We start from the raw sequence: 27,890 nt of genomic DNA on the forward strand, positions 1-27,890 counted from the left end.
CCGCACATCCGATTCCCTGCCTCTGATTCCCTGCCTCTGATTCACTGCCTCTGCTTCCCCAGCTCTGATTCCCCGCCTCTGATTCCCCGTGTCTTATCCCCTGCTTCTGATTCTGATTCCCTGCCTCTGATTACCCATCTCTGATTCCCCATATCTGATTCCCCGCCTCTGTTTCCCCGCCTCTGATTCCCCGCCTCTGTTTCCCCATATCTAAGTCCCTGCCTCTGATTCCCTGCCTCTGATTCACTGCCTCTGCTTCCCCAGCTCTGATTCCCCGCCTCTGATTCCCCGCGTCTTATTCCCTGCTTCTGATTCTGATTCCCTGCCTCTGATTCCCCATCTCTGATTCTGCACATCTGATTCCCTGCCTCTGATTACCCACCTCTGATTCCCCATATCTGATTCCCCGCCTCTGAATCCCCATCTCTGATTCCCGGACTCTGATTCCCCACCTCTGATTCCCGGCCTCTTATTACCAGCATCTGATTCCAGGCCTCTGATACCCGGCCTCTGATTCCCCGCTTCTGATTCTGATTCCCTGCCTCTGATTCTCCATCTCTGATTCCGCACATCTGATTCCCTGCCTCTGATTCCCCACCTCTGATTCCCCATATCTGATTCCCCGCCTCTGTTTCCCCGCCTCTGATTCCCCGCCTCTGTTTCCCCATATCGAATTCCCCACCTCTGATGCACCAACTCTGATTCCCCGCCTCTGATTCCCCAGCTCTGATTCCCCGCCTCTGATTCCCCGCATCCGATTCCCCATATCTGATTCCCCGCCTCTGTTTCCCCGCCTCTGATTCCCCGCCTCTGTTTCCCCATATCTGATTCCCCGCCTCTGATTCCCAACTATGATTCCCCGCCTCTGATTCCCCAGCTCTGATTCCCTGCCTCTGATTCCCCGCGTTCTATTCCCTGCCTCTGATTCCCCAGCTCTGATTCCCTGCCTCTGATTCCCCAGCTCTGATTCCCCGCCTTTGATTCCCCCCGTCTGATTCCCAGCCTCTGAATCCCCGTGTCTGATATCCTGCCTCTGATTCCCCGCCTCTGATTCCCCATCTCAGATTTACCGCCTCTGATTCCCCACCTCTGATTCCCCATCTCTGATTCCGCACATCCGATTCCCTGCCTCTGATTCCCCGACTCTGATTCACCACCTCTGATTCCCCAGCTCTGATTCCCCGCCTCTGATTCCCCAACTCTGATTCCCCGCCTCTGATTCCCCGCCTCTGTTTCCCCATATCCAAGTCCCCGACTCTGATTCCCCAACTCTGATTCCCCACCTCTGATTCCCCAGCTCTGATTACCCACCTCTGATTCCCCATCTCTGATTCCGCACATCTGATTCCCTGCCTCTGATTCCCCACCTCTGTTTCCCCATATCTAAGTCCCCGCTTCTGATTCCCCAACTTTGATTCCCCACCTCTGATTCCCCGCATCTGATTCCCAGCCTCTCATTCCCTGCCTCTGATTCCCAACCTCTGATTCCCCACCTCTGATTCCCCGCCTCTCTTTCCCCGCCTCTGATTCCCCGCCTCTGTTTCCCCATATCTGATTCCCCGCCTCTATTTGCCCGCCTCTCATTCCCCGCCTCTGTTTCCCCATATCTGATTCCCCGCCTCTGAATCCCCAACTCTGATTCCCTGCCTCTAATTTCCCAGCTCTGATTCCCCGCCTCTGATTCCCCGTGTCTGATTTCCTGCCTCTGATTCCCCGCCTCTGATTACCCATGTCTGATTCACCGCCTCTGATTCCCCACCTCTGATTCCCCATCTCTGATTCCGCACATCCGATTCCCTGCCTCTGATTCCCTGCCTCTGATTCACTGCCTCTGCTTCCCCAGCTCTGATTCCCCGCCTCTGATTCCCCGCGTCTTATCCCCTGCTTCTGATTCTGATTCCCTGCCTCTGATTCCCCATCTCTGATTCCGCACATCTGATTCCCTGCCTCTGATTCCCCACCTCTGATTCCCCATATCTGATTCCCCGCCTCTGTTTCCCCGCCTCTGATTCCCCGTCTCTGTTTCCCCATATCTAAGTCCCCGCCTCTGATTCCCCAACTCTGATTCCCCACCTCTGATTCCCCAGCTCTGATTCCCCGCCTCTGATCCCCGCATCTGATTCCCTGCATTTGATTCCCAGCCTCTGATTCCCTGCCTCTGATTCCCAACCTCTGATTCCCCACCTCTGATTCACCATATCTGATTCCCCGCCTCTGTTTCCCAGTCTCTGATTCCCCGCCTCTGTTTCCCCATATCTGATTCCCCGCCTCTATTTGCCCACCTCTGATTCCCCACCTCTGTTTCCCCATATCTGATTCCCCGCCACTGAATCCCCAACTCTGATTCCCTGCATCTAATTCCCCAGCTCTGATTCCCCGCCTCTGATTCCCCGTGTCTGATTTCCTGCCTCTGATTCCCCGCCTCTGATTACCCATGTCTGATTCACCGCCTCTGATTCCCCACCTCTGATTCCCTATCTCTGATTCCGCACATCCGATTCCCTGCCTCTGAATCCCCGCCTCTGATTCCCCATATCTGAATCCGCTCCTCTGTTTCCCCGCCTCTGATTCCCCGCCTCTGTTTCCCCATATCTAAGTCCCCGCCTCTGATACCCCAACTTTGATTCCCCACCTCTGATTCCCTAGCTCTGATTCCCCGCCTCTGATTCCCCGCATCTGATTCCCTGCATCTGATTCCCAGCCTCTGATTCCCTGCCTCTGATTCCCAACCTCTGATTCCCCACCTCTGATTCCCCATATCTGATTCCCCGCCTCTGTTTCCCCGCCTCTGATTCCCCACCTCTGTTTCCCCATATCTGATTCCCCGCCTCTATTTGCCCGCCTCTGATTCCCCGCCTCTGTTTCCCCATAACTGATTCCCCGCCTCTGAATCCCCAACTCTGATTCCCTGCCTCTAATTTCCCAGTTCTGATTCCCCGCCTCTGATTCCCCGTGTCTGATTTCCTGCCTCTGATACACCGCCTCTGATTACCCATGTCTGATTCACCGCCTCTGATTCCCCACCTCTGATTCCCCATCTCTGATTCCGCACATCCGATTCCCTGCCTCTGATTCCCAGCCTCTGATTCACTGCCTCTGATTCCCCAGCTCTGATTCCCCGCCTCTGATTCCCCACCTCTGATTCCCCATATCTGATTCCCCGCCTCTGTTTCCCCGCCTCTGATTCCCCGCCTCTGTTTCCCATATCTAAGTCCCCGCCTCTGATTCCCCAACTTTGATTCCCTACCTCTGATTCCCCAGCTCTGATTACCCACCTCTGATTCCCCATATCTGATTCCCCGCCTCTGTTTCCCCGCCTCTGATTCCCCGCCACTGTTTCCCCATATCTGATTACCCGCCTCTGAATCCCCAACTCTGATTCCCTGCCTCTAATTTCCCAGCTCTGATTCCCCGCCTCTGATTCCCCGTGTCTAATTTCCTGCCTCTGATTCCCCGCCTCTGATTACCCATGTCTGATTCACCGCCTCTGATTCCCCACCTCTGATTCCCCATCTCTGATTCCGCACATCCGATTCACTGCCTTTGATTCCCCAGCTCTGATTCCCCGCCTCTGATTCCCCGCGTCTTATTCCCTGCTTCTGATTCTGATTCCCTGCCTCTGATTCCCCATCTCTGATTCCCCATCTCTGATTCACCGCCTTTGATTCGCCACCTCTGATTCCCCATATCTAATTCCCCGCCTCTGTTTGCCCGCCCCTGATTCCCCGCCTCCGTTTCCCCATATCTGATTCCCCGCCTCTGAATCCCCAACTCTGATTCCCTAACTCTGATTCCCCAGCTCTGATTCCCCGCCTTTGATTCCCCCCGTCTGATTCCCAGCCTCTGAATCCCCGTGTCTGATATCCTGCCTCTGATTCCCCGCCTCTGATTCCCCATCTCAGATTCACCGCCTCTGATTCCCCACCTCTGATTCCCCATCTCTGATTCCGCACATCCGATTCCCTGCCTCTGATTCCCCGACTCTGATTCCCCACCTCTGATTCCCCAGCTCTGATTCCCCGTGTTTGATCCCCTGCCTCTGATTCCCCGCCTCTGATTCCCCATCTCTGATTCACCGCCTTTGATTCGCCACCTCTGATTCCCCATATCTGATTCCTCGCCACTGTTTCCCCGCCTCTGATTCCCCGCCTCTGATTCCCCATATCTCATTCCCCGCCTCTGATTCCCCATCTCTGATTCCCGGACTCTGATTCCCCACCTCTGATTCCCGACCTTTTATTCCCGGCATCTGATTCCGGCCTCTGATTCCCGGCCTCTGATTCCCTGCTTCTGATTCTGATTCCCTGCCTTTGATTCCCCATCTCTGATTCCGCACATCTGATTCCCTGCCTCTGATTCCCCACCTCTGATTCCCCATATCTGATTCTCCGCCTCTGTTTCCCCGCCTCTGATTCCCCGCCTCTGTTTCCCCATATCTAAGTCCCCGCCTCTGATTCCCCAACTCTGATTCCCCACCTCTGATTCCCCAGCTCTGATTCCCCGCCTCTGATCCCCGCATCTGATTCCCTGCATCTGATTCCCAGCCTCTGATTCCCTGCCTCTGATTCCCAACCTCTGATTCCCCACCTCTGATTCCCCATATCTGATTCCCCGCCTCTGTTTCCCCGTCTCTGATTCCCCGCCTCTGTTTCCCCATATCTGATTCCCCGCCTCTATTTGCCCACCTCTGATTCCCCACCTCTGTTTCCCCATATCTGATTCCCCGCCACTGAATCCCCAACTCTGATTCCCTGCATCTAATTCCCCAGCTCTGATTCCCCGCCTCTGATTCCCCGTGTCTGATTTCCTGCCTCTGATTCCCCGCCTCTGATTACCCATGTCTGATTCACCGCCTCTGATTTCCCGCCTCTGATTCCCTGCCACTGATACCCCGCCCCTGATTCACAACCTCTGAATCCCCATATCTGATTCCCCGCCTCTGTTTCCCCACCTCTGATTCCCCGCCTCTGATTCCCCATATCTCATTCCCCGCCTCTGAATCCCCATCTCTGATTCCCGGACTCTGATTCCCCACCTCTGATTCCCGGCCTCTTATTCCCGGCATCTGATTCCGGCCTCTGATTCCCGGCCTCTGATTCCCTGCTTCTGATTCTGATTCCCTGCCTTTGATTCCCCATCTCTGATTCCGCACATCTGATTCCCTGCCTCTGATTCCCAACCTCTGAATCCCCATATCTGATTCCCCACCTCTGTTTCCCCGCCTCTGATTCCACACCTCTGTTTCCCAATATCTAAGTCCCCGCCTCTGATTCCCCAACTCTGATTCCCCACCTCTGATTCCCCAGCTCTGATTCCCCGCCTCTGATTCCCCGCATCTGATTCCCTGCATCTGATTCCAAGCCTCTGATTCCCTGCCTCTGATTCCCAAACTCTGATTCCCCACCTCTGATTCCCCATATCTGATTCCCCGCCTCTGTTTCCCCGCCTCTGATTCCCCGCCTCTGTTTCCCCATATCTATTTCCCCACCTCTGATGCACCAACTCTGATTCCCCGCCTCTGATTCCCCAGCTCTGATTCCGCGCCTCCGCTTCCCCGCATCTGATTCCCCATATCTGATTCCCCGCCTCTGTTTCCCCGCCTCTGATTCCCCGCCTCTGTTTCCCCATATCTGATTCCCCGCCTCTGATTCCCAACTATGATTCCCCGCCTCTGATTCCCCAGCTCTGATTCCCTGCCTCTGATTCCCCGCGTTCTATTCCCTGCCTCTGATTCCCCGCCTGTGATTCCCCATTGTCTGATTCACCACCTATGATTCCCCACCTCTGATTCCCCATATCTAATTCCCCGCCTCTGTTTGCCCGCCTCTGATTCCCCGCCTCCGTTTCCCCATATCTGATTCCCCGCCTCTGAATCCCCAACTCTGATTCCCTACCTCTGATTCCCCAGCTCTGATTCCCCGCCTTTGATTCCCCCCGTCTGATTCCCAGCCTCTGAATCCCCGTGTCTGATATCCTGCCTCTGATTCCCGGCCTCTGATTCCCCATCTCAGATTCACCGCCTCTGATTCCCCACCTCTGATTCCCCATCTCTGATTCCGCACATCCGATTCCCTGCCTCTGATTCCCCAGCTCTGATTCCCCGCCTCTGATTCCCCAACTCTGATTCCCCGCCTCTGATAACCCAGCTCTGATTCCCCGCCTCTGATTCCCCAACTCTGATTCCCGGCCTCTGATAACCCAGCTCTGATTCCCCGCCTCTGATTCCCCGTGTTTGATTCCCTGCCTCTGATTCCCCGCCTCTGATTCCCCATCTCTGATTCACCACCTTTGATTCGCCACCTCTGATTCCCCATATCTGATTCCTCGCCTCTGTTTCCCCGCCTCTGATTCCCCGCCACTGATTCCCCTTATCTCATTCCCCGCCTCTGATTCCCCATCTCTGATTCCCGGACTCAGATTCCCCACCTCTGATTCCCGGCCTCTTATTCCCGGCATCTGATTCCGGCCTCTGATTCCCGGCCTCTGATTCCCCATTTCTGATTCCGCACATCTAATTCCCGGCCTCTGATTCCCCACCTCTGATTCCCCATATCTGATTCCGCTCCTCTGTTTCCCCGCCTCTGATTCCCCGCCTCTGTTTCCCCATATCTAAGTCCCCGCCTCTGATTCCCCAACTTTGATTCCCCACCTCTGATTCCCCAGCTCTGATTCCCCGCCTCTGATTCCCCGCATCTGATTCCCTGCATCTGATTCCCAGCCTCTGATTCCCTGCCTCTGATTCCCCACCTCTGATTCCCCACCTCTGATTCCCCATATCTGATTCCCCGCCTCTGTTTCCCCGCCTCTGATTCCACACCTCTGTTTCCCCATATCTGATTCCCCGCCTCTATTTGCCTGCCTCTGATTCCCCGCCTCTGTTTCCCCATAACTGATTCCCCGCCTCTGAATCCCCAACTCTGATTCCCTGCCTCTAATTTCCCAGTTCTGATTCCCCGCCTCTGATTCCCCGTGTCTGATTTACTGCCTCTGATACACCGCCTCTGATTACCCATGTCTGATTCACCGCCTCTGATTCCCCACCTCTGATTCCCCATCTCTGATTCCGCACATCCGATTCCCTGCCTCTGATTCCCCGCCTCTGATTCACTGCCTCTGATTCCCCAGCTCTGATTCCCCGCCTCTGATTCCCCACCTCTGATTCCCCATATCTGATTCCCCGCCTCTGTTTCCCCACCTCTGATTCCCCGCCTCTGTTTCCCATATCTAAGTCCCCGCCTCTGATTCCCCAACTTTGATTCCCCACCTCTGATTCCCCAGCTCTGATTACCCACCTCTGATTCCCCATATCTGATTCCCCGCCTCTGTTTCCCCGCCTCTGATTCCCCGCCACTGTTTCCCCATATCTGATTCCCCGCCTCTGAATCCCCAACTCTGATTCCCTGCATCTAATTCCCCAGCTCTGATTCCCCGCCTCTGATTCCACCTGTCTGATTTCCTGCCTCTGATTCCCCGCTTCTGATTACCCATGTCTGATTCACCGCCTCTGATTCCCCACCTCTGATTCCCCATCTCTGATTCCCCACCTCTGATTCCCCAACTTTGATTCCCCACCTCTGATTCCCCAGCTCTGATTCCCCGCCTCTGATTCCCCACATCTGATTCCCTGCATCTGATTCCCAGCCTCTGATTCCCTGCCTCTGATTCCCAAACTCTGATTCCCCAACTCTGATTCCCCATATCTGATTCCCCGCCTCTGTTTCCCCGCCTCTGATTCCCCGCCTCTGTTTCCCCATATCTGATTCCCCGCCTCTATTTGCCCGCCTCTGATTCCCCGCCTCTGTTTCCCCATATCTGATTACCCGCCTCTGAATCCCCAACTCTGATTCCCTGCCTCTAATTTCCCAGCTCTGATTCCCCGCCTCTGATTCCCCGTGTCTGATTTCCTGCCTCTGATTCCCCGCCTCTGATTACCCATGTCTGATTCACCGCCTCTGATTCCCCACCTCTGATTCCCCATCTCTGATTCCGCACATCCGATTCACTGCCTTTTATTCCCCAGCTCTGATTCCCCGCCTCTGATTCCCTGCGTCTTATTCCCTGCTTCTGATTCTGATTCCCTGCCTCTGATTCCCCATCTCTGATTCTGCACATCTGATTCCCTGCCTCTGATTCCAAACCTCTGATTCCCCATATCTGATTCCCCGCCTCTGTTTCCCCGCCTCTGAATCCCCGCCTCTGTTTCCCCATAGCTAAGTCCCCGCCTCTGATTCCACAACTCTGATTCCCCACCTCTGATTCCCCAGCTCTGATTCCCCGCCTCTGATTCCCCGCATCTGATTCCCTGCATCAGATTCCCAGCCTCTGATTCCCTGCCTCTGATTCCCAACCTCTGATTCCCCACCTCTGATTCCCCATATCTGATTCCCCGCCTCTGTTTCCCCGCCTCTGATTCCCCGCCTCTGTTTCCCCATATCTGATTCCCCGCCTCTATTTCCCCGCCTCTGATTCCCCGCCTCTGATTCCCCATATATGATTCCCCGCCTCTGATTCCCCGCGTCTGATTACCGGCCTCTGATTCCCCGCTCTGATTCCCCATCTCTGATTCACAACCTCTGATTCCCCACCTCTGATTCCCCATATCTGATTTGCTGCCTCTGTTTCCACGCCTCTGATTCCCCACCTCTGATTCCCCGCCTGTGATTCGCCAGCTATGATTCCCCGCCTCTGATTCCCCGCGTCTGATTCCCTGCCTCTGATTCCCCGCCTCTGATTCCACATCTCTGATTCACCACCTCTGATTCCCCGCGTCTGATTACCCGCCTCTGATTCCCCATCTCTGATTCCCCATCTCTGATTCCCCAATTCTGATTCCCAACTATGATTCCCCGCCTCTGATTCCCCTCCTCTGATTCCCTGCCTCTGATTCCCCGCGTTCTATTCCCTGCCTCTGATTCCCCGCCTGTGATTCCCCATCTCTGATTCACCAACTCTGATTCCCCACCACTGATTCCCCATATCTAATTCCCCGCCTCTGTTTGCCCGCCTCTGATTCCCCGCCTCTGTTTCCCCATATCCGATTCCCCGCCTCTGAATCCCCAACTCTGATTCCCTGCCTCTGATTCCCCAGCTTCATTCCCCGCCTTTGATTCCCCCCGTCTGATTCCCAGCCTCTGTATCCCCGTGTCTGATAACCTGCCTCTGATTCCCCGCCTCTGATTCCCCATCTCAGATTCACCACCTCTGATTCCCCACCTCTGATTCCCCATCTCTGATTCCGCACATCCGATTCCCTGCCTCTGATTCCCCGACTCTGATTCCCCACCTCTGATTCCCGAGCTCTGATTCCCCGCCTCCGATTCCCCAACTCTGATTCCCCGCCTCTGATTCCCCAGTTCTGATTCCCCACCTCTGATTCCCCGTGTTTGATCCCCTGCCTCTGATTCCCCGCCTCTGATTCCCCATCTCTGATTCACCGCCTTTGATTCGCCACCACTGATTCCCCATATCTGATTCCTCGCCACTGTTTCCCCGCCTCTGATTCCCCGCCTCTGATTCCCCATATCTCATTCCCCGCCTCTGATTCCCCATCTCTGATTCCCGGACTCTGATTCCCCACCTCTGATTCCCGACCTTTTATTCCCGGCATCTGATTCCGGCCTCTGATTCCCGGCCTCTGATTCCCTGCTTCTGATTCTGATTCCCTGCCTCTGATTCCCCATTTCTGATTCCGCACATCTAATTCCCTGCCTCTGATTCCCCAACTCTGATTCCCCATATCTGAATCCCCGCCTCTGTTTCCCCGTCTCTGATTCCCCGCCTCTGTTTCCCCATATCTAAGTCCCCGCCTCTCATTCCCCAACTTTGATTCCCCACCTCTGATTCCCCAGCTCTGATTCTCCGCCTCAGATTCCCCGCATCTGATTCCCTGCATCTGATTCCCAGCCTCTGATTCCCTGCCTCTGATTCCCAACCTCTGATTCCCCACCTCTGATTCCCCATATCTGATTCCCCGCCTCTGTTTCCCCGCCTCTGATTCCCCGCCTCTGTTTCCCCATATCTGAATCCCCGCCTATATTTGCCCGCCTCTGATTCCCCGCCTCTGTTTCCCCATATCTGATTCCCCGCCTCTGAATCCCCAACTCTGATTCCCTGCCTCTAATTTCCCAGCCCTGATTCCCCGCCTCTGATTCCCCATGTCTGATTTCCTGCCTCTGATTCCCCGCCTCTGATTACCCATGTCTGATTCACCGCTTCTGATTCCCCACCTCTGATTCCACATCTCTGATTCCGCACATCCGATTCCCTGCCTCTGATTCCCTGCCTCTGATTCACTGCCTCTGCTTCCCCAGCTCTGATTCCCCGCCTCTGATTCCCCGTGTCTTATCCCCTGCTTCTGATTCTGATTCCCTGCCTCTGATTCCCCATCTCTGATTCCGCACATCTGATTCCCTGCCTCTGACTCCCCACCTCTGATTCCCCATATCTGATTCCCCGCCTCTGTTTCCCCGCCTCTGATTCCCCGCCTCTGTTTCCCCATATCTAAGTCCCCGCCTCCTATTCCCCAACTCTGATTCCCCACCTCTGATTCCCCAGCTCTGATTCCCCGCCTCTGATCCCCGCATCTGATTCCCTGCATCTGATTCCCAGCCTCTGATTCCCTGCCTCTGATTCCCAACCTCTGATTCCCCACCTCTGATTCCCCATATCTGATTCCCCGCCTCTGTTTCCCCGTCTCTGATTCCCCGCCTCTGTTTCCCCATATCTGATTCCCCGCCTCTATTTGCCCACCTCTGATTCCCCACCTCTGTTTCCCCATATCTGATTCCCCGCCTCTGAATCCCCAAATCTGATTCCCTGCATCTAATTCCCCAGCTCTGATTCCCCGCCTCTGATTCCCCGTGTCTGATTTCCTGCCTCTTATTCCCCGCCTCTGATTCCCCATCTCTGATTCCCCGCCTCTGATTCACCGCCTCTGATTCCCGGCCTCTGATTTCCCGCATCTGATTCCCTGCCACTGATACCCCGCCCCTGATTCCCCACCTCTGATTCCCCATATCTGATTCCCCGCCTCTGTTTCCCCGCCTCTGATTCCCCGCCTCTGATTCCCCATATCTCATTCCCCGCCTCTGATTCCCCACCTCTGATTCCCCATCTCTGATTCCGCACATCCGATTCCCTGCCTCTGATTCCCCGCCTCTGATTCACTGCCTCTGATTCCCCAGCTCTGATTCCCCGCCTCTGATTCCCCGCGTCTTATTCCCTGCTTCTGATTCTGATTCCCTGCCTCTGATTCCCCATCTCTGATTCCGCACATCTGATTCCCTGCCTCTGATTCCCCACCTCTGATTCCCCATATCTGATTCCCCGCCTCTGTTTCCCCGCCTCTGATTCCCCGCCTCTGTTTCCCATATCTAAGTCCCCGCCTCTGATTCCCCAACTTTGATTCCCCACCTCTGATTCCCCAGCTCTGATTACCCACCTCTGATTCCCCATATCTGATTCCCCGCCTCTGTTTCCCCGCCTCTGATTCCCCGCCACTGTTTCCCCATATCTGATTCCCCGCCTCTGAATCCCCAACTCTGATTCCCTGCATCTAATTCCCCAGCTCTGATTCCCCGCCTCTGATTCCCCGTGTCTGATTTGCTGCCTCTGATTCCCCGCTTCTGATTACCCATGTCTGATTCACCGCCTCTGATTCCCCACCTCTGATTCCCCATCTCTGATTCCGCACATCCGATTCACAGCCTCTGATTCCCCATCTCTGATTCCCCACCTCTGATTCCCCAACTTTGATTCCCCACCTCTGATTCCCCAGCTCTGATTCCCCGCCTCTGATTCCCCGCATCTGATTCCCTGCATCTGATTCCCAGCCTCTGATTCCCTTCCTCTGATTCCCAAACTCTGATTCCCCACCTCTGATTCCCCATATCTGATTCCCCGCCTCTGTTTCCCCGCCTCTGATTCCCCGCCTCTGTTTCCCCATATCTGATTCCCCGCCTCTATTTGCCCGCCTCTGATTCCCCGCCTCTGTTTCCCCATATCTGATTACCCGCCTCTGAATCCCCAACTCTGATTCTCTGCCTCTAATTTCCCAGCTCTGATTCCCCGCCTCTGATTCCCCGTGTCTGATTTCCTGCCTCTGATTCCCCGCCTCTGATTACCCATGTCTGATTCACCGCCTCTGATTCCCCACCTCTGATTCCCCATCTCTGATTCCGCATATCCGATTCACTGCCTTTGATTCCACCGCTCTGATTCCCCGCCTCTGATTCCCCGCGTCTTATTCCCTGCTTCTGATTCTGATTCCCTGCCTCTGATTCCCCATCACTGATTCTGCACATCTGATTCCCTGCCTCTGATTCCCCACCTCTGATTCCCCATATCTGATTCCCCGCCTCTGTTTCCCCGCCTCTGATTCCCCGCCTCTGTTTCCCCATAGCTAAGTCCCCGCCACTGATTCCCCAACTCTGATTCCCCACCTCTGATTCCCCAGCTCTGATTCCCCGCCTCTGATTCCCCGCATCTGATTCCCTGCATCTGATTCCCAGCCTCTGATTCCCTGCCTCTGATTCCCAACCTCTGATTCCCCACCTCTGATTCCCCATATCTGATTCCCCGCCTCTGTTTCCCCGCCTCTGATTCCCCGCCTCTGTTTCCCCATATCTGATTCCCCGCCTCTATTTCCCCGCCTCTGATTCCCCGCCTCTGATTCCCCATATCTGATTCCCCGCCTCTGATTCCCCGCGTCTGATTACCGGCCTCTGATTCCCCGCTCTGATTCCCCATCTCTGATTCACAACCTCTGATTCCCCACCTCTGATTCCCCATATCTGATTTGCTGCCTCTGTTTCCACGCCTCTGATTCCCCACCTCTGATTCCCCGCCTGTGATTCGCCAGCTATGATTCCCCGCCTCTGATTCCCCGCGTCTGATTCCCTGCCTCTGATTCCCCGCCTCTGATTCCACATCTCTGATTCACCACCTCTGATTCCCCGCGTCTGATTCCCCGCCTCTGATTCCGCATCTCTGATTCCCTGTCTCTGATTCCCCAATTCTTATTCCCCGCCTCTGATTCCCTGCCTCTGATTCCCAACCTCTGATTCCCCACCTCTGATTTCCCATATTGATTCCCTGCCTCTGATTCCCTGCCTCTGATTCACCAGCTCTGATTCCCCGCCTCTGATTCCCCGTGTTTGATTCCCTGCCTCTGATTCCCGGCCTCTGATTCCCCATCTCTGATTCACCGTCTTTGATTCGCCACCTCTGATTCCCCATATCTGATTCCCCGCCTCTGTTACCCCGCCCCTGATTCCCCGCCTCTGTTTCCCCATATCTGATTCCCCGCCTCTGATTCCCAACTATGATTCCCCGCCTCTGATTCCCCTGCTCTGATTCCCTGCCTCTGATTCCCCGCGTTCTATTCCCTGCCACTGATTCCCCGCCTGTGATTCCCCATCTCTGATTCACCACCTCTGATTCCCCACCACTGATTCCCCATATCTAATTCCCCGCCTCTGTTTGCCCGCCTCTGATTCCCCGCCTCTGTTTCCCCATATCTGATTCCCGACCTCTGATTCACCGCCTCTGATTCCCGGCCTCTGATTTCCCGCATCTGATTCACTGCCTCTGCTTCCCCAGCTCTGATTCCCCGCCTCTGATTCCCCGCGTCTTATTCCCTGCTTCTGATTCTGATTCCCTGCCTCTGATTCCCCATCTCTGATTCCGCACATCTGATTCCCTGCCTCTGATTCCCCACCTCTGATTCACAATATCTGATTCCCCGCCTCTGTTTCCCGCCTCTGATTCCCCGCCTCTGTTTCCCCATATCTAAGTCCCCGCCTCTGATTCCCCAACTCTGATTCCCCACCTCTGATTCCCCAGCTCTGATTCCCCGCCTCTGATCCCCGCATCTGATTCCCTGCATCTGATTCCCAGCCTCTGATTCCCTGCCTCTGATTCCCAACCTCTGATTCCCCACCTCTGATTCCCCATATCTGATTCCCCGCCTCTGTTTCCCCGCCTCTGATTCCCCGCCTCTGTTTCCCCATATCGGATTCCCCGCCTCTATTTGCCCACCTCTGGTTCCCCACCTCTATTTCCCCATATCTGATTCCCCGCCTCTGAATCCCCAACTCTGATTCCCTGCATCTAATTCCCCAGCTCTAATTCCCCACCTCTGATTCCCCGTGTCTGATTTCCTGCCTCTGATTCCCCGCCTCTGATTACCCATGTCTGATTCACCGCCTCTGATTCCCCACCTCTGATTCCCCATCTCTGATTCCGCACATCCGTTTCCCTGCCTCTGATTCCCCGCCTCTGATTCACCGCCTCTGATTCCCGGCCTCTGATTTCCCGCCTCTGATTCCCTGCCACTGATACCCCGCCCCTGATTCCCCACCTCTGATTCCCCATATCTGATTCCCCGCCTCTGTTTCCCCGCCTCTGATTCCCCGCCTCTGATTCCCCATATCTCATTCCCCGCCTCTGAATCCCCATCTCTGATTCCCGGACTCTGATTCCCCACCTATGATTCCCGGCCTCTTATTCCCGGCATCTGATTCCGGCCTCTGATTCCCGGCCTCTTATTCCCTGCTTCTGATTCTGATTCCCTGCCTTTGATTCCCCATCTCTGATCCGCACATCTGATTCCCTGCCTCTGATTCCCCACCTCTGATTCCCCATATCTGATTCCCCGCCTCTGTTTCCCCGCCTCTGATTCCCCGCCTCTGTTTCCCAATATCTAAGTCCCCGCCTCTGATTCCCCAACTCTGATTCCCCACCTCTGATTCCCCAGCTCTGATTCCCCGCCTCTGATTCCCCGCATCTGAATCCCTGCATCTGATTCCAAGCGTCTGATTCCCTGCCTCTGATTCCCTGCCTCTGATTCCCCACCTCTGATTCCCCATATCTGATTCCCCGCCTCTGTTTCCCCACCTCTGATTCCCCGCCTCTGTTTCACCATATCTGATTGCCGGCATCTGATTCCCCGCCTCTGATTCCCCGCCTCTGATTCCTTGCCTCAGATACCCCATCTCCGATTCCGCACATCTGATTCCCTGCCTCTGATTCCCCGCCTCTGATTCCCCGCCTCTGATTCCCTGCCTCTGATTCCCAACCTCTGATTCCCCACCTCTGATTCCCCATGTTTGATTCCCCGCCTCTGTTTCCCCGCCTCTGATTCCCCGCCTCTGATTCCCCAACTCTAATTCCCGGCCTCTGATTCCCCGCCCCTGTTTCCCCATATCTGATTCCCCGCCTCTGATTCGCCAACTCTGATTCCCCGCCTCTGATTCCCCAGCTCTGATTCCCCGCCTCTGATTCCCCGTGTTTGATTCCCTGCCTCTGATTCCCCGCCTCTGATTCCCCATCTCTGATTCACCGCATTTGATTCGCCACCTCTGATTCCCCATATCTGATTCCTCGCCTCTGTTTCCCCGCCTCTGATTACCCGCCTCTGATTCTCCATATCTCATTCCGCGCCTCTGAATCCCCATCTCTGATTCCCGGACTCTGATTCCCCACCTCTGATTCCCGGCCTCTTATTCCCAGCATCTGATTCCAGGCCTCTGATTCCCGGCCTCTGATTCCCCGCTTCTGATTCTGATTCCCTGCCTCTGATTCCCCATCTCTGATTCCGCACATCTGATTCCCTGCCTCTGATTCCCCACCTCTGATTCCCCATATCTGATTCCCCACCTCTGTTTCCCCGCCTCTGATTCCCCGCCTCTGTTTCCCCATATCTAATTCCCCACCTCTGATGCACCAACTCTGATTCCCCGCCTCTGATTCCCCAGCTCTGATTCCCCGCCTCTGATTCCCCGCATCCGATTCCCCATATCTGATTCCCCGCCTCTGTTTCCCCATATCTGATTCCCCGCCTCTGATTCCCAACTATGATTCCCCGCCTCTGATACCCCAGCTCTGATTCCCTGCCTGATTCTCCGCGTTCTATTCCCTGCCTCTGATACCCCGCCTGTGGTTCCCCATCTCTGATTCACCACCTCTGATTCCCCACCTCTGATTCCCCATATCTAATTCCCCGCCTCTGTTTGCCCGCCTCTGATTCCCCGCCTCTGTTTCCCCATATCTGATTCCCCGCCTCTGAATCCCCAACTCTGATTCCCTGCCCCTGATTCCCCAGCTCTGATTCCCCGCCTTTGATTCCCCCCGTCTGATTCCCAGCCTCTGAATCCCCGTGTCTGATATCCTGCCTCTGATTCCCCGCCTCTGATTCCTCATCTCAGATTCACCGCCTCTGATTCCCCACCTCTGATTCCCCATCTCTGATTCCGCACATCCGATTCCCTGCCTCTGATTCCCCGACTCTGATTCCCCACCTCTGATTCCCCAGCTCTGATTCCCCGCCTCTGATTCCCCAACTCTGATTCCCCGCCTCTTATAACCCAGCTCTGATTCCCCGCCTCTGATTCCCCGTGTTTGATTCCCTGCCTCTGATTCCCCGCCTCTGATTCCCCATCTCTGATTCACCGCCTTTGATTCGCCACCTCTGATTCCCCATATCTGATTCCTCGCCTCTGTTTCCCCGCCTCTGTTTCCCCGCCTCTCATTCCCCGCCTCTGATTCCCCATCTCTGATTCCCGGACTCTGATTCCCCACCTCTGATTCCCGGCCTCTTATTCCCGGCATCAGATTCCGGCCTCTGATTCCGGGCCTCTGATTCCCTGCTTCTGATTCTGATTCCCTGCCTCTGATTCCCCATTTTTGATTCCGCACATCTAATTCCCTGCCTCTGATTCCCCACCTCTGATTCCCCATATCTGATTCCCCGCCTCTGTTTCCCCGCCTCTGATTCCCCACCTCTGCTTCCCCATATCTAAGACCCCGCCTCTGATTCCCCAACTCTGATTCCCCACCTCTGATTCCCCAGCTCTGATTACCCACCTCTGATTCCCCATATCTGATTCCCCGCCTCTGTTTCCCCACCTCTGATTCCCCGCCACTGTTTCCCCATATCTGATTCCCCGCCTCTGAATCCCCAACTCTGACTCCCTGCATCTAATTCCCCAGCTCTGATTCCCCGCCTCTGATTCCCCGTGTCTGATTTCCTGCCTCTGATTCCCCGCCTCTGATTACCCATGTCTGATTCACCGCCTCTGATTCCCCACCTCTGATTCCCCATCTCTGATTCCGCACATCCGATTCCCAGCCTCTGATTCCCCATCTCTGATTCCCCACTTCTGATTCCCAAACTCTGATTCCCCACCTCCGATTCCCCAGCTCTGATTGCCCGCCTCTGATTCCCCGTGTTTGATTCCCTGCCTCTGATTCCCCGCCTCTGATTCCCCATCTCTGATTCACCGCCTTTGATTTGCCACCTCTGATTCCCCATATCTGATTCCTCGCCTCTGTTTACCCGCCTCTGATTCCCCGCCTCTGATTCCCCATATCTCATTCCCCGCCTCTGATTCCCCATCTCTGATTCCCGGACTCTGATTCCCCACCTCTGATTCCCGGCCTCTGATTCCCTGCTTCTGATTCTGATTCCCTGCCTCTGATTCCCCATCTCTGATTCCGCACATCTAATTCCCTGCCTCTGATTCCCCACCTCTGATTCCCCATATATGATTCCCCGCCTCTGTTTCCCCGCCTCTGATTCCCCGCCTCTGTTTCCCCATATCTAAGTCCCCGCCTCTGATTCCCCAACTTTGATTCCCCACCTCTGATTCCCCAGCTCTGATTCCCTGCATCTGATTCCCAGCCTCTGATTCCCTGCCTCTGATTCCCAACCTCTGATTCCCCACCTCTGATTCCCCGCCTCTGATTCCCCACCTCTGTTTCCCCATATCTGATTCCCCGCCTCTATTTGCCCGCCTCTGATTCCCCGCCTCTGTTTCCCCATATCTGATTACCCGCCTCTGAATCCCCAACTCTGATTCCCTGCCTCTAATTTCCCAGCTCTGATTCCCCGCCTCTGATTCCCCGTGTCTGATTTCCTGCCTCTGATTCCCCGCCTCTGATTACCCATGTCTGATTCACCGCCTCTGATTCCCCACCTCTGATTCCCCATCTCTGATTCCGCACATCCGATTCACTGCCTCTGATTCCCCAGCTCTGATTCTGCACATCTGATTCACTGCCTCTGATTCCCCACCTCTGATTCCCCATATCTGATTCCCCGCCTCTGTTTCCCGGCCTCTTATTACCAGCATCTGATTCCAGGCCTCTGATTCCCGGCCTCTGATTCCCCGCTTCTGATTCTGATTCCCTGCCTCTGATTCCCCATCTCTGATTCCGCACATCTGATTCCCTGCCTCTGATTCCCCACCTCTGATTCCCCATATCTGATTCCCCGCCTCTGTTTCCCCGCCTCTGATTCCCCGCCTCTGTTTCCCAACTATGATTCCCCGCCTCTGATTCCCCAGCTCTGATTCCCTGCCTCTGATTCCCCGCGTTCTATTCCCTGCCTCTGATTCCCCGCCTGTGATTCCCCATCTCTGATTCACCACCTCTGATTCCCCACCTCTGATTCCCCATATCTAATTCCCCGCCTCTGTTTGCCCGCCTCTGATTCCCCGCCTCTGTTTCCCCATATCTGATTCCCCGCCTCTGATACCCCGCCTCTGTTTCCCCATATCTAAGTCCCCGCCTCTGATTCCCCAACTCTGATTCCCCATCTCTGATTCGCCGCCTCTGATTCCCCAACTCTGATTCCCCACCTCTGATTCCCCAGCTCTGATTCCCCACCTCTGCTTCCCCGTGTTTGATTCCCTGCCTCTGATTCCCCGCCTCTGATTCCCCATCTCTGATTCACCGCCTTTGATTCGCCACCTCTGATTCCCCATATCTGATTCCTCGCCTCTGTTTCCCCGCCTCTGATTTCCCGCCTCTGATTCCCCATATCTCATTCCCCAACTCTGATTCCCCATCTCTGATTCCCGGACTCTGATTCCCCACCTCTGATTCCCGGCCTCTGATTCGCTGCTTCTGATTCTGATTCCCTGCCTCTGATTCCCCATCTCTGATTCCACACATCTAATTCCCTGCCTCTGATTCCCCACCTCTGATTCCCCATATCTGATTCCCCGCCTCTGTTTCCCCGCCTCTGATTCCCCGCCTCTGTTTCCCCATATCTAAGTCCCCGCCTCTGATTCCCCAACTTTGGTTCCCCACCTCTGATTCCCCAGCTCTGATTCCCCGCCTCTGATTCCCCGCATCTGATTCCCTGCATCTGATTCCCAGCCTTCTGATTCCCTGCCTCTGATTCCCAAACTCTGATTCCCCACCTCTGATTCCCCATATCTGATTCCCCGCCTCTGTTTCCCCGCCTCTGATTCCCCGCCTCTGTTTCCCCATATCTGATTCCCCACCTCTATTTGCCCGCCTCTGATTCCCCGCCTCTGTTTCCCCATATCTGATTACCCGCCTCTGAATCCCCAACTCTGATTCCCTGCCTCTAATTTCCCAGCTCTGATTCCCCGCCTCTGATTCCCCGTGTCTGATTTCCTGCCTCTGATTCCCCACCTCTGATTCCCCATCTCTGATTCCGCACATCCGATTCACTGCCTCTGATTCCCCGCCTCTGATTCCCCGCGTCTTATTCCCTGCTTCTGATTCTGATTCCCTGCCTCTGATTCCCCATCTCTGATTCTGCACATCTGATTCGCTGCCTCTGATTCCCCACCTCTGATTCGCCATATCTGATTCCCCGCCTCTGTTTCCCCGCCTCTGATTCCCCGCCTCTGTTTCCCCATATCTAAGTCCCCGCCTCTGGTTCCCCACCTCTGATTCGCTGCCTCTGATTCACCATCTCTGATTCCGCACATCTGATTCCCTGCCTTTGATTCCCCGCCTCTGACTCCCCGCCTCTGATTCCCTGCCTCTGTTTCCCAACCTCTGATTCCCCACCTCTGATTCCCCATATCTGATTCCCCACCTCTGTTTCCCCGCCTCTGTTTCGCCATATCTGATTCCCCACCTCTGTTTCCCCGCCTCTGATTCCCTGCCTCTGATTCCCCATCTCCGATCCCGCAAATCTGATTCCCTGCCTCTGATTCCCAACCTCTGATTCCCCACCTCTGATTCCCCATATCTGATTCCCCGCCTCTGTTTCCCCGCCTCTGATTCCCCGCCTCTGATTCCCCAACTCTGATTCCCCGCCTCTGATTCCCCAGCTCTGAATCCCCGCCTCTGATTCCCCGCGTCTGATTACCGGCCTCTGATTCCCCGCTCTGATTCCCCATCTCTGATTCACAACCTCTGATTCCCCACCTCTGATTCCCCATATCTGATTTGCCACCTCTGTTTCCCCGCCTCTGATTCCCCACCTCTGATTCCCCGCCTCTGATTCGCCAGCTATGATTCCCCGCCTCTGATTCCCCGCGTCTGATTCCCTGCCTCTGATTCCCCGCCTCTGATTCCAAATCTCTGATTCACCACCTCTGATTCCCCGCGTCTGATTCCCCGCCTCTGATTCCCCATCTCTGATTCCCCATCTCTGATTCCCCAATTCTGATTCACCGCATCTGATCCCCCAGCTCTGTTTCCTCGCCTCTGATTCCCTGCCTCTGATTCCCAACCTCTGATTCCCCACCTCTGATTTCCCATATTGATTCCCTGCCTCTGATTCCCCGCCTCTGATTCCCCAACTCTGATTCCCCGCCTCTGATTCCCCAGCTCTGATTCCCCGCCTCTGATTCCCCGTGTTTGATTCCCTGCCTCTGATTCCCGGCCTCTGATTCCCCATCTCTGATTCATCGCCTTTGATTCTCCACCTCTGATTCCCCATATCTGATTCCCCGCCTCTGTTTCCCCGCCTCTGATTCCCCGCCTCTGATTCCCCATATCTCATTCCCCGCCTCTGAATCCCCATCTCTGATTCCCGGACTCTGATTCCCCACCTCTGATTCCCGGCCTCTTATTCCCGGCAACTGATTCCGGCCTCTGATTCCCGGCCTCTGATTCCCTGCTTCTGATTCTGATTCCCTGCCTTTGATTCCCCATCTCTGATTCCGCACATCTGATTCACTGCCTCTGATTCCCCATCTCTGATTCCCCGCCTCTGATTCCCCCCCTCTGTTTCCCAATATCTAAGTCCCCGCCTCTGATTCCCCAACTCTGATTCCCCATCTCTGATCTCCAGCTCTGATTCCCCGCCTCTCATTCCCCGCATCTGATTCCCTGCATCTGATTCCATGCCTCTGATTCCCTGCCTCTGATTCCCAACCTCTGATTCCCCACCACTGATTCCCCATATCTGATTCCCAGCCTCTGTTTCCCCGCCTCTGATTCCCCGCCTCTGTTTCCCCATATATGATTCCCGGCCTCTGATTCCCGGCCTCTGATTCCCCGCCTCTGATTCGCTGCCTCTGTTTCCCCATATCTGATTCCCGGCCTCTGATTCCCCGCCTCTGATTCCCTGCCTCTGATTCCCCATATCTGATACCCCGCCTCTGTTTCTGCGCCTCTGATTCCCCGCCTCTGATTCCCTGCCTCTGATTCCCGGCCTCTGTTTCCCCATATCTGATTCCCCGCCTCTGATTCCCCAGCTCTGATTCCCGGCCTCTGATTCCCGGCCTCTGATTCCCGGCCTCTGATTCCCGGCCTCTGATTCCCCGCCTCTGGTTCCCCGCCTCCGATTCCCCGCCTCTGATTCCCCAACTCTGATTCCCCGCCTCTGATTCCCCAGCTCTGTTTACCCGCCTCTGATTCACCAGCTCTGATTCCCCGCCTCTGATTCCCCACATCTGATTCCCTGCCTCTGATTTCCCGCCTCTGATTCCCTGCCTCTGATTCCCAACCTCTGATTCCCCACCTCTGAATCCCCATATCTGATTGCCTGCCTCTGATTCCCTGCCTCTGATTCCCCGCCTCTGATTCCCCGCTTCTGATTCCCCAGCTCTGATTCCCCGCCTCTGAATCCCCAACTCTGACACCCTGCCTCTGATTCCCCAGCTCTGATTCCCCGCCTCTGATACCCCACCTCTGATTCCCTGCCTCTGATTTCCCGCCTTTGATTCCCCATCTCTGATTCACAACCTCTGATTCCCCACCTCTGATTCACCATATCTGATTCCCCGCCTCTGATTCCCCAACTCTGATTCCCCGCCTCTGATTCCCCAGCTCTGATTCCCCGCCTCTGATTCCCGGCATCCGATTCCCTGCCTCTGATTCACCGCCTCTGATTCCCCATCTCTGATTCCCCGCCTCTGATTCCCCGTGTCTGATTCCCTGCCTCTGATTCCCCGCCTCTGATTTCCCGCTTCTGATTCCCTGCCACTGATTCCCCGCCTCTGATTTCCCATCTCTGATTCCCCGCCTCTGATTCCCCGGCCTCTCATTCCCGGCCTCTCATTCCCGGCCTCTGATTCCCGGCCTCTGATTCCCCGCCTCTAGTTCCCCGCCTCTTTTTCGCTGCCTCTGATTTTCCATCTCTGATTCCGCACATCTGATTCCCTGCCTCTGATTCCCTGCCTCTGTTTCCCAACCTCTGATTCCCTACCTCGGATTCCCCATATCTGATTCCTCACCTCTGTTTCCCTGCATCTGATTCCCCGCCTCTGTTTCCCCATATCTGATTCCCCGCCTCTGATTCCCCAACTCTGATTCCCCGTCTCTGATTCACCAGCTCTGATTCCCCGCCTCTGATTCACCGTGTTTGATTCCCTGCCTCTGATTCCCCGCCTTTGATTCCCCATCTCTGATTCACTTCCTTTCATTCGCCACCTCTGATTCCCCATATCAGATTCCCCGCCTCTGTTTCCCCGCCTCTGATTCCCCTTCTCTGTTTCCCCATATCTGATTCCCCGCCTCTGATTCCCCAACTCTGATTTCCATATATCTGATACCCCGCCTCTGTTTCTGCGCCTCTGATTCCCCGCCTCTGTTTCCCCATATCTGATTCCCCGCCTCTGATTCCCCTACTCTGATTCCCCGCCTCTGATTCCCCAGCTCTGATTCCCCGTGTTTGATTCCCCGCCTCTGATTCCCCATCTCTGATTCCCGGCCTCTGATTCCCGGCCTCTGATTCCCGGCCTCTCGTTCCCAGCCTCTGATTCCCGGCCTCTGATTCCCCGCCTCTGGTTCCCCGCCTCTGATTCCCCGCCTCTGATTCCCCAACTCTGATTCGCCGCCTCTGATTCCCCAGCTCTGTTTCCCCGCCTCTGAATCCCCGCCTCTGTTTCCCCATATCTAATTCCCCGCCTCTGATTCACAAACTCTGATTCCCCGCCTCTGATTCACCAGCTTTGATTCCCCGCCTCTGATTACCCATGTCTGATTCACCGCCTCTGATTCCCCACCTCTGATTACCCATCTCTGATTCCGCACATCCGATTCCCAGCCTCTGATTCCCCATCTCTGATTCCCCGCCTCTGATTCCCCAACTCTGATTCCCCACCTCCGATTCCCCAGCTCTGATTCCCCGCCTCTGATTCCCCGTGTTTGATTCCCTGCCTCTGATTCCCCGCCTCTGATTCCCCATCTCTGATTCACTGCCTTTGATTCGCCACCTCTGATTCCCCATATCTGATTCCTCGCCTCTGTTTACCCGCCTCTGATTCCCCGCCTCTGATTCCCCATATCTCATTCCCCGCCTCTGATTCCCCATCTCTGATTCCCGGACTCTGATTCCCCACCTCTTATTCCCGGCCTCTGATTCCCTGCTTCTGATTCTGATTCCCCGCCTCTGATTCCCCATCTCTGATTCCGCACATCTAATTCCCTGCCTCTGATTCCCCACCTCTGATTCCCCATATATGATTCCCCGCCTCTGTTTCCCCGCCTCTGATTCCCCGCCTCTGTTTCCCCATATCTAAGTCCCCGCCTCTGATTCCCCAACTTTGATTCCCCACCTCTGATTCCCCAGCTCTGATTCCCCGCTTCTGATTCCCCGCATCTGATTCCCTGCATCTGATTCCCAGCCTCTGATTCCCTGCCTCTGATTCCCAACCTCTGATTCCCCACCTCTGATTCCCCGCCTCTGATTCCCCACCTCTGTTTCCCCATATCTGATTCCCCGCCTCTATTTGCCCGCCTCTGATTCCCCGCCTCTGTTTCCCCATATCTGATTACCCGCCTCTGAATCCCCAACTCTGATTCCCTGCCTCTAATTTCCCAGCTCTGATTCCCCGCCTCTGATTCCCCGTGTCTGATTTCCTGCCTCTGATTCCCCGCCTCTGATTACCCATGTCTGATTCACCGCCTCTGATTCCCCACCTCTGATTCCCCATCTCTGATTCCGCACATCCGATTCACTGCCTCTGATTCCCCATCTCTGATTCCGCACATCTGATTCCCTGCCTCTGATTCCCCACCTCTGATTCCCCATATCTGATTCCCCGCCTCTGTTTCCCCGCCTCTGATTCCCCGCCTCTGTTTCCCCATATCTAATTCCCCACCTCTGATGCACCAACTCTGATTCCCCGCCTCTGATTCCCCAACTCTGATTCCCCGCCTCTGATTCCCCGCATCCGATTCCCCATATCTGATTCCCCGCCTCTGTTTCCCCGCCTCTGATTCCCCGCCTCTGTTTCCCCATATCTGATTCCCCGCCTCTGATTCCCAACTATGATTCCCCGCGTTCTATTCCCTGCCTCTGATTCCCCGCCTGTGATTCCCCATCTCTGATTCACCACCTCTGATTCCCCACCTCTGATTCCCCATATCTAATTCCCCGCCTCTGTTTGCCCGCCTCTGATTCCCCGCCTCTGTTTCCCCATATCTGATTCCCCGCCACTGAATCCCCAACTCTGATTCCCTGCCTCTGATTCCCCAGCTCTGATTCCCCGCCTTTGATTCCCCCCATCTGATTCCCAGCCTCTGAATCCCCATGTCTGATATCCTGCCTCTGATTCCCCGCCTCTGATTCCCCATCTCAGATTCACCGCCTCTGATTCCCCACCTCTGATTCCCCATCTCTGATTCCGCACATCCGATTCCCTGCCTCTGATTCCCCGACTCTGATTCCCCACCTCTGATTCCCCAGCTCTGTTTCCCCGCCTTTGATTCCCCAACTCTGATTCCCCGCCTCTGATTCCCCGCCTCTGTTTCCCCATATCTAAGTCCCCGCCTCTGATTCCCCAACTCTGATTCCCCGCCTCTGATTCCCCGCCTCTGTTTCCCCATATCTAAGTCCCCGCCTCTGATTCCCCAACTCTGATTCCCCAGCTCTGATTCCCCACCTCTGATTCCCCGTGTTTGATTCCCTGCCTCTGATTCCCCGCCTCTGATTCCCCATCTCTGATTCACCGACTTTGATTCGCCACCTCTGATTCCCCATATCTGATTCCTCGCCTCTGTTTCCCCGCCTCTGATTCCCCGCCTCTGTTTCCCCATATCTGATTACCCGCCTCTGAATCCCCAACTCTGATTCCCTGCCTCTAATTTCCCAGCTCTGATTCCCCGCCTCTGATTCCCCGTGTCTGATTTCCTGCCTCTGATTCCCCGCCTCTGATTACCCATGTCTGATTCACCGCCTCTGATTCCCCACCTCTGATTCCCCATCTCTGATTCCGCACATCCGATTCAATGCCTCTGATTCCCCATCTCTGATTCCGCACATCTGATTCCCTGCCTCTGATTCCCCACCTCTGATTCCCCATATCTGATTCCCCGCCTCTGTTTCCCCGCCTCTGATTCCCCGCCTCTGTTTCCCCATATCTAATTCCCCACCTCTGATGCACGAACTCTGATTCCCCGCCTCTGATTCCCCAACTCTGATTCCCCGCCTCTGATTACCCGCATCCGATTCCCCATATCTGATTCCCCGCCTCTGTTTCCCCTCCTCTGATTCCCCGCCTCTGTTTCCCCATATCTGATTCCCCGCCTCTGATTCCCAACTATGATTCCCCGCGTTCTATTCCCTGCCTCTGATTCCCCGCCTGTGATTCCCCATCTCAGATTCACCACCTCTGATTCCCCACCTCTGATTCCCCATATCTAATTCCCCGCCTCTGTTTGCCCGCCTCTGATTCCCCGCCTCTGTTTCCCCATATCTGATTCCCCGCCACTGAATCCCCAACTCTGATTCCCTGCCTCTGATTCCCCAGCTCTGATTCCCCGCCTTTGATTCCCCCCATCTGATTCCCAGCCTCTGAATCCCGGTGTCTGATATCCTGCCTCTGATTCCCCGCCTCTGATTCCCCATCTCAGATTCACCGCCTCTGATTCCACACCTCTGATTCCCCATCTCTGATTCCGCACATCCGATTCCCTGCCTCTGATTCCCCGACTCTGATTCCCCACCTCTGATTCCCCAGCTCTGTTTCCCCGCCTCTGATTCCCCAACTCTGATTCCCCGCCTCTGATTCCCCGCCTCTGTTTCCCCATATCTAAGTCCCCGCCTCTGATTCCCCAACTCTGATTCCCCATCTCTGTTTCCCCGCCTCTGATTCCCCAACTCTGATTCCCCGCCTCTGATTCCCCGCCTCTGTTTCCCCATATCTAAGTCCCCGCCTCTGATTCCCCAACTCTGATTCCCCAGCTCTGATTCCCCACCTCTGATTCCCCGTGTTTGATTCCCTGCCTCTGATTCCCCGCCTCTGATTCCCCATCTCTGATTCACCGCCTTTGATTCGCCACCTCTGATTCCCCATATCTGATTCCTCGCCTCTGTTTCCCCGCCTCTGATTTCCCACCTCTGATTCCCCATATCTCATTCCCCAACTCTGATTCCCCATCTCTGATTCCCGGACTCTGATTCCCCACCTCTGATTCCCGGCCTCTGATTCGCTGCTTCTGATTCTGATTCCCTGCCTCTGATTCCCCATCTCTGATTCCGCACATCTAATTCCCTGCCTCTGATTCCCCACCTCTGATTCCCCATATCTGATTCCCCGCCTCTGTTTCCCCGCCTCTGATTCCCCGCCTCTGTTTCCCCATATCTAAGTCCCCGCCTCTGATTCCCCAACTTTGGTTCCCCACCTCTGATTCCCCAGCTCTGATTCCCCGCCTCTGATTCCCCGCATCTGATTTCCTGCATCTGATTCCCACCCTCTGATTCCCTGCCTCTGATTCCCAAACTCTGATTCCCCACCTCTGATTCCCCATATCTGATTCCCCGCCTCTGTTTCCCCGCCTCTGATTCCCCGCCTCTGTTTCCCCATATCTGATTCCCCACCTCTATTTGCCCGCCTCTGATTCCCCGCCTCTGTTTCCCCATATCTGATTACCCGCCTCTGAATCCCCAACTCTGATTCCCTGCCTCTAATTTCCCAGCTCTGATTCCCCGCCTCTGATTCCCCGCGTCTTATTCCCTGCTTCTGATTCTGATTCCCTGCCTCTGATTCCCCGCCTCTGATTACCCATGTCTGATTCACCGCCTCTGATTCCCCACCTCTGATTCCCCATCTCTGATTCCGCACATCCGATTCACTGCCTCTGATTCCCCAGCTCTGATTCCCCGCCTCTGATTCCCCGCGTCTTATTCCCTGCTTCTGATTCTGATTCCCTGCCTCTGATTCCCCATCTCTGATTCTGCACATCTGATTCCCTGCCTCTGATTCCCCACCTCTGATTCGCCATATCTGATTCCCCGCCTCTGTTTCCCCGCCTCTGATTCCCCGCCTCTGTTTCCCCATATCTAAGTCCCCGCCTCTGATTCCCCAACTCTGATTCCCCACCTCTGATTCCCCAGCTCTGGTTCCCCGCCTCTGATTCGCTGCCTCTGATTCACCATCTCTGATTCGGCACATCTGATTCCCTGCCTCTGATTCCCCGCCTCTGACTCCCCGCCTCTGATTCCCTGCCTCTGTTCCCCAACCTCTGATTCCCCACCTCTGATTCCCCATATCTGATTCCCCACCTCTGTTTCCCTGCCTCTGATTCCCCGCCTCTGTTTCGCCATATCTGATTCCCCACCTCTGTTTCCCCGCCTCTGATTCCCCACCTCTGATTCCCCATATCTGATTCCCCGCCTCTGAATCCCCATCTCTGATTCCCGGCCTCTGACTCCCCACCTCTGATTCCCCATC

Source organism: Narcine bancroftii, chromosome 2 (genome assembly GCF_036971445.1).
Source record: "Narcine bancroftii isolate sNarBan1 chromosome 2, sNarBan1.hap1, whole genome shotgun sequence".
Classification (NCBI taxonomy): domain Eukaryota; kingdom Metazoa; phylum Chordata; class Chondrichthyes; order Torpediniformes; family Narcinidae; genus Narcine; species Narcine bancroftii.